At 40.0% G+C, this 11,311-nt stretch overlaps 2 long non-coding RNA genes and 2 pseudogenes across 2 annotated transcripts; all 4 read right to left on the reverse strand.

The window, feature by feature from the left end:
* Positions 1-1,915: 1,915 nt before the first annotated feature.
* Positions 1,916-2,561, reverse strand: LOC119729362. Its single transcript, XR_005271235.1, has 3 exons — positions 2,516-2,561; positions 2,122-2,200; positions 1,916-2,016 (listed from the first exon to the last, which is right to left on the reverse strand). It is a non-coding gene; the product is annotated as an uncharacterized LOC119729362 (long non-coding RNA).
* Positions 2,562-3,622: 1,061 nt separating this feature from the next.
* LOC119729363 lies at positions 3,623-4,589 on the reverse strand. The gene is made up of 3 exons (XR_005271236.1): positions 4,490-4,589; positions 4,025-4,213; positions 3,623-3,715 (listed from the first exon to the last, which is right to left on the reverse strand). It is a non-coding gene; the product is annotated as an uncharacterized LOC119729363 (long non-coding RNA).
* A 3,307-nt stretch (positions 4,590-7,896) lies between these two features.
* On the reverse strand, positions 7,897-9,669 carry LOC119727395 (annotated as a pseudogene).
* On the reverse strand, positions 9,666-10,512 carry LOC119727396 (annotated as a pseudogene).
* Between the last annotated feature and the right edge of the window lie 799 nt (positions 10,513-11,311).

Raw genomic sequence — 11,311 nt, forward strand, 5'->3', positions numbered from 1 at the left:
GACCAATTGATACGATCTTCTTGCGCATTTTCTGCCGAAAAATCAAAATAACGTGTGACTACTTCACCACACGTTTCACAAACTAAAAAACATTCTCGATGATTATATGGTGATCGCACTTATCCCCAAGTTGTGGCGTCCCAAAGTATTCCATCTATTTAATAAACTTTAAATAAAAATGATAGCATTTTTAAATAAATAAATATCGCCCTCTCTTTTTTTTTTATTGAACAGCACCTTTCTTTATATAATTGAAATCAGACCTCTTAGCGCTTATAAATAGCGCCCTCTGTTTTTATCGGTACATTAACCCCTTATCATAAAAATTAAATGCCGCCCTCTGTTTATAATCCCTCACCACCAATGAATGTCGCCCTCTGTAGGATAAACAATACTCAGACACAAACAAAAAAAACCTTGAAGAAACAAATTATATTTACACAAATTTTACTAAGATTTACAAACAATAATAAACTTTAAAACAACAATATCAAAGTCTTTTTAAAAAGCATTCACGTTGCTAGGCACCACACTTAATAAATCATACACAAATAGACTTGGTCATACTCGGACCGAATACAATAGAAATCACTTGTCATGTAAACAACTTTGATGATTCATATAACGATCAGCCTTGTACCGAATACAATAAAACCACACTCTATTGTTAAATGGTCATACTCGGACCGAATACAATAGAAATCACCTGTCATGTAAACAACTTTGATGATTCATATAACGATCAGCCTTGTACCGAATACAATAAAACCACACTCTATTGTTAAATGGTCATACTCGGACCAAATACAATAGAAATCACTTGTCATATAAACAACTTTGATGATTCATATAACGATCAGCCTTGTACCGAATACAATAAAACCACACTCTATTGTTAAATGGTCATACTCGGACCAAATACAATAGAAATCACTTGTCATATAAACAACTTTGATGATTCATATAACGATCAGCCTTGTACCGAATACAATAAAACCACACTCTATTGTTAAATGGTCATACTCGGACCGAATACAATAAAATACTTGTCATGTAAACAACTTTGATGATTCATATAACGATCAGCCTTGTCTAGTTATCGTGACAAGCAGTGCCTTTGTACACATTTTGTACCCGATGGGTTATATACAAAAACATATCGACTAACGTCATGACAAAGCAATGTATAATCAGGTAGTCCTATATGTACTTTGTTTCCAAATATTGGCGATATGTGAGACTTGCAACATAAGTTTAATTTCTTTTCTTATGCTGTAAAGTTTGTAAAATGGTAGTCCTAATAGCCTAAACAAGGGATAGTCACATAATAAATGTGAAATCACGCGTAGCTTATTCGCGTAAGACCGCTGGATACCTACGTTGTCTTTTAACCAGTCTTCCCAGGATTGTAATGGTTGCTCATAAGCATGAATCGCATGAGCAATATGAAGTACTCTTCCGTAGTCTAGATAAAAACGGATAGTGAGGGCCTCATGTCGCGTAACTCTATCATAGGCAGCTACAAGATAATTATGGGCTGCCTCCAGGTTTTTTACTTCACATAATTCAACTAAAGGACAGCGGCTTTCCTGAGAGAAGTCTTCTTTTAATTTACCAATTAAATATAGATGCAGATCATTTCCAGTAAGCTTAGATGTTGTTTGTTTATCTAATAGAGATCGAATATTCCCTTTTGGTTTTTTGGGTATTGATAAATATACGCTAGGGCCTTGTTCTTCTAACTCACCAAGAAATGTTATCATCTCTTGGTGATACTTTCTATGTGCCCTTATTTTTTTTATCTTGTGCTTGCTCCATTGGTGGGTGTATTGCGTTTCTTCATGGGTGTATTGCCTTTTTTTCGTGGGTGTATTGTAGTTGTACGTCCATCTGGGGTTTTGTATCGTCGCTTACCGGTGTGCTTAAAGGTGGTGTGTGGAGGGTGTTGGTTGTTAGATGTTTTGTAGTCCTCTCTGCCAGAATTCCTCTTGTCAGAGTTCTTCTTTTTCTTCAGTTCTGCAAAATATATTTAAAAAAATAATAAGTTTAAGAGTAAAAACCTACTGTAGAGTTTATCACTCTCTTACTTTAAACTAAAAATATAGTCAAAAATCAGTTTACCATTCAACAGTGAAGTAACTTAATTTCTTGGGTCTGCTTCAAAAGCTTGAGCACGTTCTGTCGATTCCCCAAATAGATTCTAAAAAGGGGTAAACCAAATCAAGAATTAAGTTAAAAAAATGACCAGAGTTCTCCCTACGGGTAGTAAACCCAATCAAACAATTTGCATGAATAAGGATATTTATCGTATACCTTATTCATAAACAAACTGCTTTTAAAACCATTCAATGCAAGCAAGTCTATCTAAACATAAACTATCTATCTTCATACGACTTCCAAATATAATCTAAACTTATGTTTTCACGTCGGCGCCAGGCGCCAGTTTTATTCTTAAATCATAATTCACGTGCACACACTGAATGTTAAAAAAAAATACACAGCGATCTAAACGTACCTTTTAGCAAAGATAGAGTTGGTCCCGTATTTGAAAATAAAGCCAGACACAGCAAAGTAGCTTGGGCTAACATTTTGTCATCTTTTTTTATCGTTCGTGACTGCAATTAAAACGCCAATCACTTAGACTACGTTTGTTTATTCCGCCATCTGTGGTGCACTACGAGAAACTTATTAAAAACATGATGGGTCAACTTTCGTGCTTCTGGAGACACATCAATTCAAACTTCAAAGATAGTCAACAAAACTGAATACAAACTAAAAACCGCAAGATGGAGTTTTCAGTGAATGATCGGTAATTCACTTTCAACTTTGTAAATCTTAGGTTACGGACTTGTTATGGGTACTACCCGCCATCTGCGGCGCATCAAAGAATATGATTTCCTGGCTAGCGGCTACAAGAAGCTTTATTACAAACACAAACAATAGGTTGATACTATCGTGTTTCGCCACTTTCGGGCTTCTGGAGACGCATCAAAGATAAAATAAAACCTAAATAAAACTGAAAACAAAATATAAACTGCAAAATGGAGTTTTGGAATCGTCGGTAAACTCACTCTGAACTTTGTAAATCTTCTGTTGGCGATATTTGAATGCACGTACTTGTGGGTTTTTTTGTCTCGGACGTTGCGTCGAAATTTATAAATTCGGTTACAGGTACCCGACCCGATAAAATGGAGCCGGTTCTTGGCCTCCGCGGGCGGGTACCCGCAACAGGCTAATTGCCATCATCCTGTCTTTCTTTGTTCCTGGAGTTCCCTCACTTGGATGCCTTTACACAGGCAGAGGCAACATGAAGCACCAGCATATTATGACCAAATTGTTCAACTGTTTGGTTGTCACAGGCCCCTCCAGCACCCCTCTGATTCAGTTTCTCAGTGAGTAGGAAGCTAGAATCTAGCAAGCCCTTTGCCAACTCGACGAAGGAGTTAAGTATAATAACAAAGAGAGTAAAATAGAGTTTGTTAAAAACGTGAACAATTAACATGTCTCCTGAAGTACGCAGATGTTCCTGGCAGTGGCAGGAATGCAGTACACTTTCACAAAGGAGTGATTGCACATGGCAAAAACAACAATTACCTCTTATCTGGAGACCGTCCAAAGTTTCAATGCTGAGGCACATCTTCTTACGCGCCGTGCTGTCCACATCTGGCAGAGCTTGGACTTCATCCTCCCACTCCCACAAGAAGCCCAAGAAATCCTTCGTAAAATAAAATATTAGTTGAATGTTACTGTTGCCGCGGTTAATTTGAGCATGGATGTACATGTATAAACCAGTTCAGGCTGGGTTTATTTTGACAGTTGCTAGACCCAGGCACAGGATTATTTTTCACAAACCTCACTGCCAGACGAGTTCAGGTGACATCTGTTAGTACATGTAGCACACCCTGATATTTACTGCTTGGGTTGCTGACAGATGTTTCGGGCCTAACTTCTTGCGTGTATATACATCAACCCACGCAAACTGGTTAATATATTTTTGTGGTTATCTGAACTCCAAGTGACTCACCTCAAACCGCCAATCATCTACACTTGTGTTTGGTGCCAAAGCCGGTTTTCTTGTGCGTGCTCACTGGCACATATTCGAGACATTCAAACAGTCGAAAAACTTATCAAACATCTTGATGAACTTGACAGTTGAGGTCGTTCCAACCTGCCCATAGGACTCCAGCGCATTTGCAACTGTGCTGCTCAGGACCTGCCAATTCATAAAGTACTGGTATCTGTTAAAATCAAGTCACGATAGGATACTTACTGAAAGAGATGTTGGGGGGGGGGGGGGGTTGCAACCTTACTACCTACTTTAGAATCCAGAATTTCTGTTTTTTCCCCCCTAATTGAAAGATTAGTTCATTCAATTGATTATCTAATTTCTCTGGCTGTGACAACAATTTCTGACGTTTCATTTTCTGTTTTTACCCAAGGACTTCTATTTTTGTTGGAAAAGTGCATCATATTAAAACCTTTTGTTCACCTGTGCTGCCAAGTACACGTGCATTCTCAGAGAAGGTGACAAAGTACAGGTGCTTGTATGTCAGCTTGTGAAGCTTCCTCAGTCCTGGGGAACTCCTCTTCATGCCGACGTCCCAGTCCTAGAGCTGCAGCAGATGTGACCACTTGATCTCCTCCTTGTTATACTGTTGAAAGCAAATGATACAGTTTGTTGGAGTTGTGTAAAAAACATCCAATTGTGACCCGTCACCACAAAATGAAAACTAAAAAAAAAAGGAAATTTAAAAAAATGAGCTATTGGTATTTCTAAATTCTGTAGATCAAGAGTAGTCCGTGGAACGAGAGCCCGAAAACGCTTTAGTTTTCGAGATACGCGATCTGGTCCACCAAATTTTATAAAACTTTCCAGACATGTCGTTTATGATGTACCATATCGAAAAAACTTTGTTCCCCGACCCACAGTTTGTTTTAGAATGAGAAAATCTGGGATAAAAACGCCGAAAATTCTGCATGAGGAAAAAAGTAAGAAACAGCGCCCTCTATTGACAGTCAGAAACCTTTTTGCACGCAATGAGTGCTTGCCAGGCAATATAGGTTTTCCCCAGCTATTTTAAACATTTATCGTTTATTTCTAATATTCAAATTTGTCCATGAATATCGATTTAGGGCACTTCATATGCTTCATTTTGTCTGTTGTCAGACAATTTCAAATGCAGTTCAAGCAAATTCAAACGATGAACACACGTTTTTGTCACAGAGTATTCAATTTCGTCTCGTCTACGCCAAACCTTGTCATTGAGAAATTAAATTCGTCAAATTGATTTACATGAACATAGACGAATTAAATGACTGAATGCTGCCATTCGGCAACAGCTTAGACAAATTTGATCTGTAATGACGAATATTCTCGACCCGGTGACTGAAGAGGTTGACCAAACTTTGAAATTGAATCATTAGAATGGAACATGACTAATTAGTTTTGTTAAAAGCGTGTGAAATTTTTCTCTGGCAAATCTTCAACGTTTTTATCCCATATTTTCTCATTCCCAAACAAGTTGTGAATCAGGGAACAAAGTTTTTTCGATATGGTACACCATAATTATGATGTCTGTGAAGTTTTATAAAATTCGGCGAACAAGACTGCGTGGCGAGCGAAAAAAAGGCCTCATCCCACGGACTAGAGCTTTCCAATGGTATCTAACACTTAGGGTAACATTAATCCTCCAAACCGACAGAGCTTGTGAAATCGAGAGAGTTCACACTAATCTATTGAGAAAGATTGATAGAAAACCGCGCGTAAAGTTCTGCATGAGTAAACCACAAAAAAATAATTCAACACACAAGAAGGTAGATTTGTTCTTTCATAGCAACATGCATGTTCCAATCATTATTTTCTCACAAAATTTTCACAGATCATAAAATACACTATAATCAATCTACCACTAAAAAAAGTGCTTATGATTAAGTGTACTGTCTTATTTGCGTATTTAATTAGCGTACTTTTCTTGAAAACAAAAAATTCCAGGAAAGAAAAAAAAGAGCGACTTGTGCACTGCTAAATTGAACTACATGCAATCTGGCTTCAGTGATGAACATTTAAAAATAATAAATCCTTTTCAATAACTTATTGTCATCTAATAAAGTAGGTATAAGATAAACATCATAAATTAATGTAACTTAAAAGGGAAGTTAGAATACTTTTGTTGATTAATACTGTTTTTCAGAGAAGAAATCATGTACAATGTTCTGCTAAATAAAACTAAACTTGCTTTGGTTTAAAATTGACCATTTCCAAACCTCTTTTTCACTAACTTATTGTCATCTAATTACTTGGGTATAAGATAAACATCAAACATTAATGTAGCTTAAAGGAGCAGTTACATCTATTATAGAAATGTATCACTGGGTTTGTTAACGATGGAATTTTCAGTTTTAAATGCTGATCATCAGATCATCATTGTTTTTTTCATCAACAATTAAAACAAATTGAAATAAATTATGCACGTTTTACTCAAGTTTGTTTTGTTTTGTTTTTGTGATGGTCGAATAAATAATAATAATAATAATATAAACATCTTCTTCTTGGACTTGGAGAGTTCGCATCACTCATCTGACATCAAAGCTTGAGGACGAAACTGTTGTCAAACTTTTCCAAGCATTGTTGACTGCGGCATCTGCATTTGTCGAAGTTTCGACTTTTCTGTAACTCCTTCAACGATGTTAGCATCTTCATTATCCTCTAATTGTACGAAAAGTTCGATGTCATCGTTGCTATCAGTGTCAATGTCCATAGACTCTTCGGGTTCGATGTCGATTTCATTTTCTCCACCGCCATCTGAATCAGACGACTCATTCTCAGAGTCCGACGATTTGGGATTATCGTTGGAAAAGAATTCCGTGAACAGCTCACCAAGTGCATCATTATCCGCAGTAGTGAGCCCCAGAATCCCAGCATCATGAAGTGCACTCTTTATTCTGTCCTTGTTGGCCATTTTTCACGAAGAAAACACTATAAATATCGAAATAAATGTCACAACAATCTTTCCATTTTCACACAGTTACACATTGCAAAACATGGTCGATGGCTTTCTTTGTACGTACGTGTACGTGTACTAGCACTCCAACAACACAATAACGTGCGTACGCACCTGTACACGTGGTAGCATTAAGCGAATCACAGCGCTTACATCTACGAGCCTTAGTAACAAGGCTCGTTGTTTACATCAATGACAACCTCACAAATTGTCTTAAGTATATGTTTATTGCATGAACAGTCAAGGGTCATGCCAGTCAAAAATGAAAAGGCCACGTCTTCAGCTTTCGGGTCATACCATAGAACAATATTTACACATTCCAATTATTGCAACAACAAAAAATAGACCTCTCCTTGGATTTTTGACTTAAACCTGCTGCACTGGGAATGGCACAGTGCAACTTAACGCTTATTTTGTCATGACAGGTCACATATGTCTATCGTGGCTGATGACAAGTACGCAGACTTTGATCCCTCTCAAAGCCGCAAAAGACAATGAAAGATAGGTAGCTCGAAAGCAAACACAAATTGAAATGAATCTACTCTAACTTAATAATAAAAAATAATAACTAGCCTTCAATGTGTCACCGCTGATGCTGTTGCTTTAATTTTCTGCCCTCGGCATCTACAGAGACACAAAATCTCCTCCACAAGTCTTTCTTGTTTGACTGCACAGCACGAAAGAAGTTGTGTTGTGCGATGGCCATACGTTCAGGGTCAAGCTGGAGCACTGGCCTGCCCTGTCCCTGGTTCCTGCCCCTAATTCTACCCTGGCACATTTTTGCTGGATTGAAAAGCGTATGGACCAAGTTAACAGCAAAATTAACCTTGCTTCGGCTGTTTTTTATCTTCCTCGGTGAAGTATGAATAGGCAAAATCCCTTCCCACCCCGTCAATTACATCATCATCATCCCCTCATTCCAATCATCATCTTCATCATCATCTTGAGAATCATCTTCAGCAACGTCTTGAGAATCATCTTCAGCATCCCCATCGTTATCCTTGTCTTCGTTCACTTCGCCCTGTCCCCTATTTTGGATTATGACCCTTTCTAACCAATCCGGGACAGGATACTAGCCTCAAATGCAGCTGTTGAGGCTGGGATTCTGCCCTCCATCGCTCCCTGCCCTTCCTCCTCCTGCTGTTCACTTCCTCTCCCAGGTTGTGCTTCATCTAGTCCCTCCCCTTTATCCCTGTCATCCCCGTTCCCATGTTCCAAGTCATGCCTTTCCCTAGTTTCCATCTCTCCCTTCCCTTCATCCCAATCATCTCCATCCCTAACTCTACTTCCTGTGCACTCCCATCATCCCTCTTGTTAACTTCCTCAACTGGCTCCCCCTTGTACTTCCCAATTCATAACCTGTGCCTCCAGAAAAAATTCAAATCCAAATTGAACAATATGTGCTAAGCCCCAACCCCACATGTGGCACCTCCACACATCACCAGCATTCACTGTCATTAATTTCCCTCGGAGAACCTCCCGATCTTGTTCCATACCTTCCAGGAGGACAGAGACAGAAGCCCTGTTGTTTTCATCGCCTATTGCCACAATAAGCGGCCGAGTGATGAAGGCGGTTTCGTCACATCCTATTGTTGCCATTCTTTTGTGAGGACACCATGGTCATCATCAGAATCAAGTCCTGCCTTCTCAAGCCCATTAAAATCTCTGCATCCAATTCCTCCAGAGTCTTGGCAAGGGCATGGATTATGACCAAGCCACGCCTTTCATGTTGGGGAAGGGTTTTTTTTAATCCTGGGTAGTCCTCGCTATTGAGATCCTTGGGCTCAGATGACAGCTCCCCATATTCCACTGTTCTACCTTAACTAGGGTGTGATGGATAACATCTGCCCCTCCCTTCAACCTTAACCTAACACTTCCTGGCATGATATCCTTCTCCAACTCTGTGAGAAAATGTGGCGGCTTCAGAATGTTGGTGCCCTTCGCTTTTAATTTTCTGTACTGGGTCTCGTAGTGTGTCTTTGATGTTTTTGTTGGCAAGACAATCTTCTGCAGTAAGTTCTATACTTCCCTTACTCCAGGATGCCAAAACCTAAATAAAAAATAGAATATGCATTTAATTATAAGTTATTTGTAGAGGTAGGGTAGCAGTCAAGTGGCATTATGGAAGGAGCCTGACTGACTGATCCAAAGCACCTAACATGACAAATAGATTATTATAAAATGTATACATGTAGCTCTAGAGAAAACTAGTAAGAAGAGGTGGCACCTGAAAATCTTTTGGGAAGGGTGTCCAACTTGCACAAGTCTGATGTATATTATAATAACAGCTTCGAACAGTGGCTTCACAACCTTTGTAATGTCCCAGCTTTGCACCCTGGCAATGTCACAAATGATAAGTTTTTGGAAGTAGTTTCCAATATTGATGTCTGCATGGGTGGCATCGATGAGTTTGTCCTTTGGATCCGATTTCAGAATTGGGTGGGACTTCACCCCCTTGCCACTTCCCTAGTTCTGATGCTGAAAGATTGTCCAGGTTTAATTGGATGTACTGTGCAGTCGAGTTTGTTTCCTCATGTGCTTGCGATGTGGAAAAGCTGCCCAATTCAGTCTTTGCGGACTCCTTCGTTGCATGGCACAAAGTGAACACAAAGTGTGATCCGCTCCTCTGCAAACCACCATTTGCCCTGTCTAGTTTCTCATCAATCATGCTGTTGAAGAGTTTAAGTTTATGTCAGCTCTGCTCGGAACAACATTTACTGCCTTCTCTTTGTCTCGGAGCACCTGCCGATCACGCTCCATGCCTTCAAGGAGGACGGTGGCCGACGTTCTGTTATTTTTGTCGCCTATAGCTTTAATCAGTGGTTGTGTGACGAAAGTGGAGTCTGGGGCATCCTGTTCGTAAACCATCACCTTCGCCCCGGCCCTGTCTATCTCATATTTGATAACGGCAAATGCTGCCCGGAAAGCGTTGTCTTCCAGGAAACGATCTCTTGCAGCTGTTGTCACCAAGATGTCTCCCATCCCATCGGCACCATCTTTGATAGTTTTCAGAATGCAGAGATCATCATCAGGATCAAGTCCTGTCTTCTCCAAGCCCATTAAAAACGCTGAATCCAACTCCTCCAGAGTCTTGGCAAGGGCATGTGAATCTGGCCAAGCCACACCTTTTATGTTCAGGAAGGGGTTTCTAACCCTGGGTTGTCCTCTCTATGAGGTTTTGGGACTCCCCATATTCCACATGGGACTGCCTTGCCTTGGGGTGTGATGTACCTGTATGACATCTGCCCCTCCCTCCCAACCTAACCCTCACACTACCTGACATGAACTTGATGAAGGCATTCTCCAACCCATTCAGGACATGTGGCGGCTTTAGAATGTTGACAAATCTTCATCTTCTTGCTGTGCATCACAATGGCCACATTGATGCGGTGCAAATGAGGGCACTTGTATATTTATTTGCTGTTTCTTTCTTTGCTTGGTAGCACTCCACCATTTATAGGTTTTATTAAGTAGGTGTGACGTACAAAAGGTGGATGCGCAGCGACGTCATCCTGACTTACATCAACATCAAGGGCCCTCAAAATTATCTCTCGATATTTTTTCTTTACATGAGGATGTCTCCTGTCAACCCCTGCAGTACCTTCTCCCCACACAATCTCCACACATCCTGCAGCTGGGATGCAGCAATTGTGGGATGGACAAACTACCCCAGCATCACAAAACCAGGAAGCATAAAACTAAAGAGTGAAAACATGTGCATTATTTTTCACAAACTTGAAAAACGAGTTGTACCGGTGCCAGTGTTGTAACAAGGCAGTCCAAGACCAATTCCGAGACCAAGAACAGGCCCACAGAAGCAATCCGAGTCCAAGACCAAGACCGGACTTATAACAGGGGGTGAAATATTACAGCTTTAAAGCTTTTTTCAGCTTTTTTTCTTATGGATTTCAGCTTTTTCCCTCACTTGCTGTGTACAAAAGTATAGGAGATTTCTAAAGTTCAGCTTTTTTATACCTTTTTCAGGTGTTTTCAGCTATTTTTATCAGTGGTCACTCACTCCCCTGTTATAAATAAAGACATGTGAATCATCTTTGAACAATGTATGTTTGTATGGGGTATGTGCAAAAGGGATGTCAACCAGTTTTCATACACTTAAAAGAGGATTAGAGTAGCACAGAATAAGTTCCTAATGTAGGTGGAGGTTACAAGGGGTTGGGTGAGGGGGGTTTTGCGGCTGGTTAGTCGGGGGAATACATGGTCCGGTGGGTTGCCAGAATGGTGGTGGTGGTGCTGCTGAGGGTTGCTGGAGTCCGTTAAGCTTCTCCAACACTTGTTTCATTTGCAGTTCC

This window comes from Patiria miniata, unplaced genomic scaffold (genome assembly GCF_015706575.1).
Source record: "Patiria miniata isolate m_02_andy unplaced genomic scaffold, ASM1570657v1 HiC_scaffold_20, whole genome shotgun sequence".
NCBI classification, from domain to species: Eukaryota; Metazoa; Echinodermata; class Asteroidea; order Valvatida; family Asterinidae; genus Patiria; species Patiria miniata.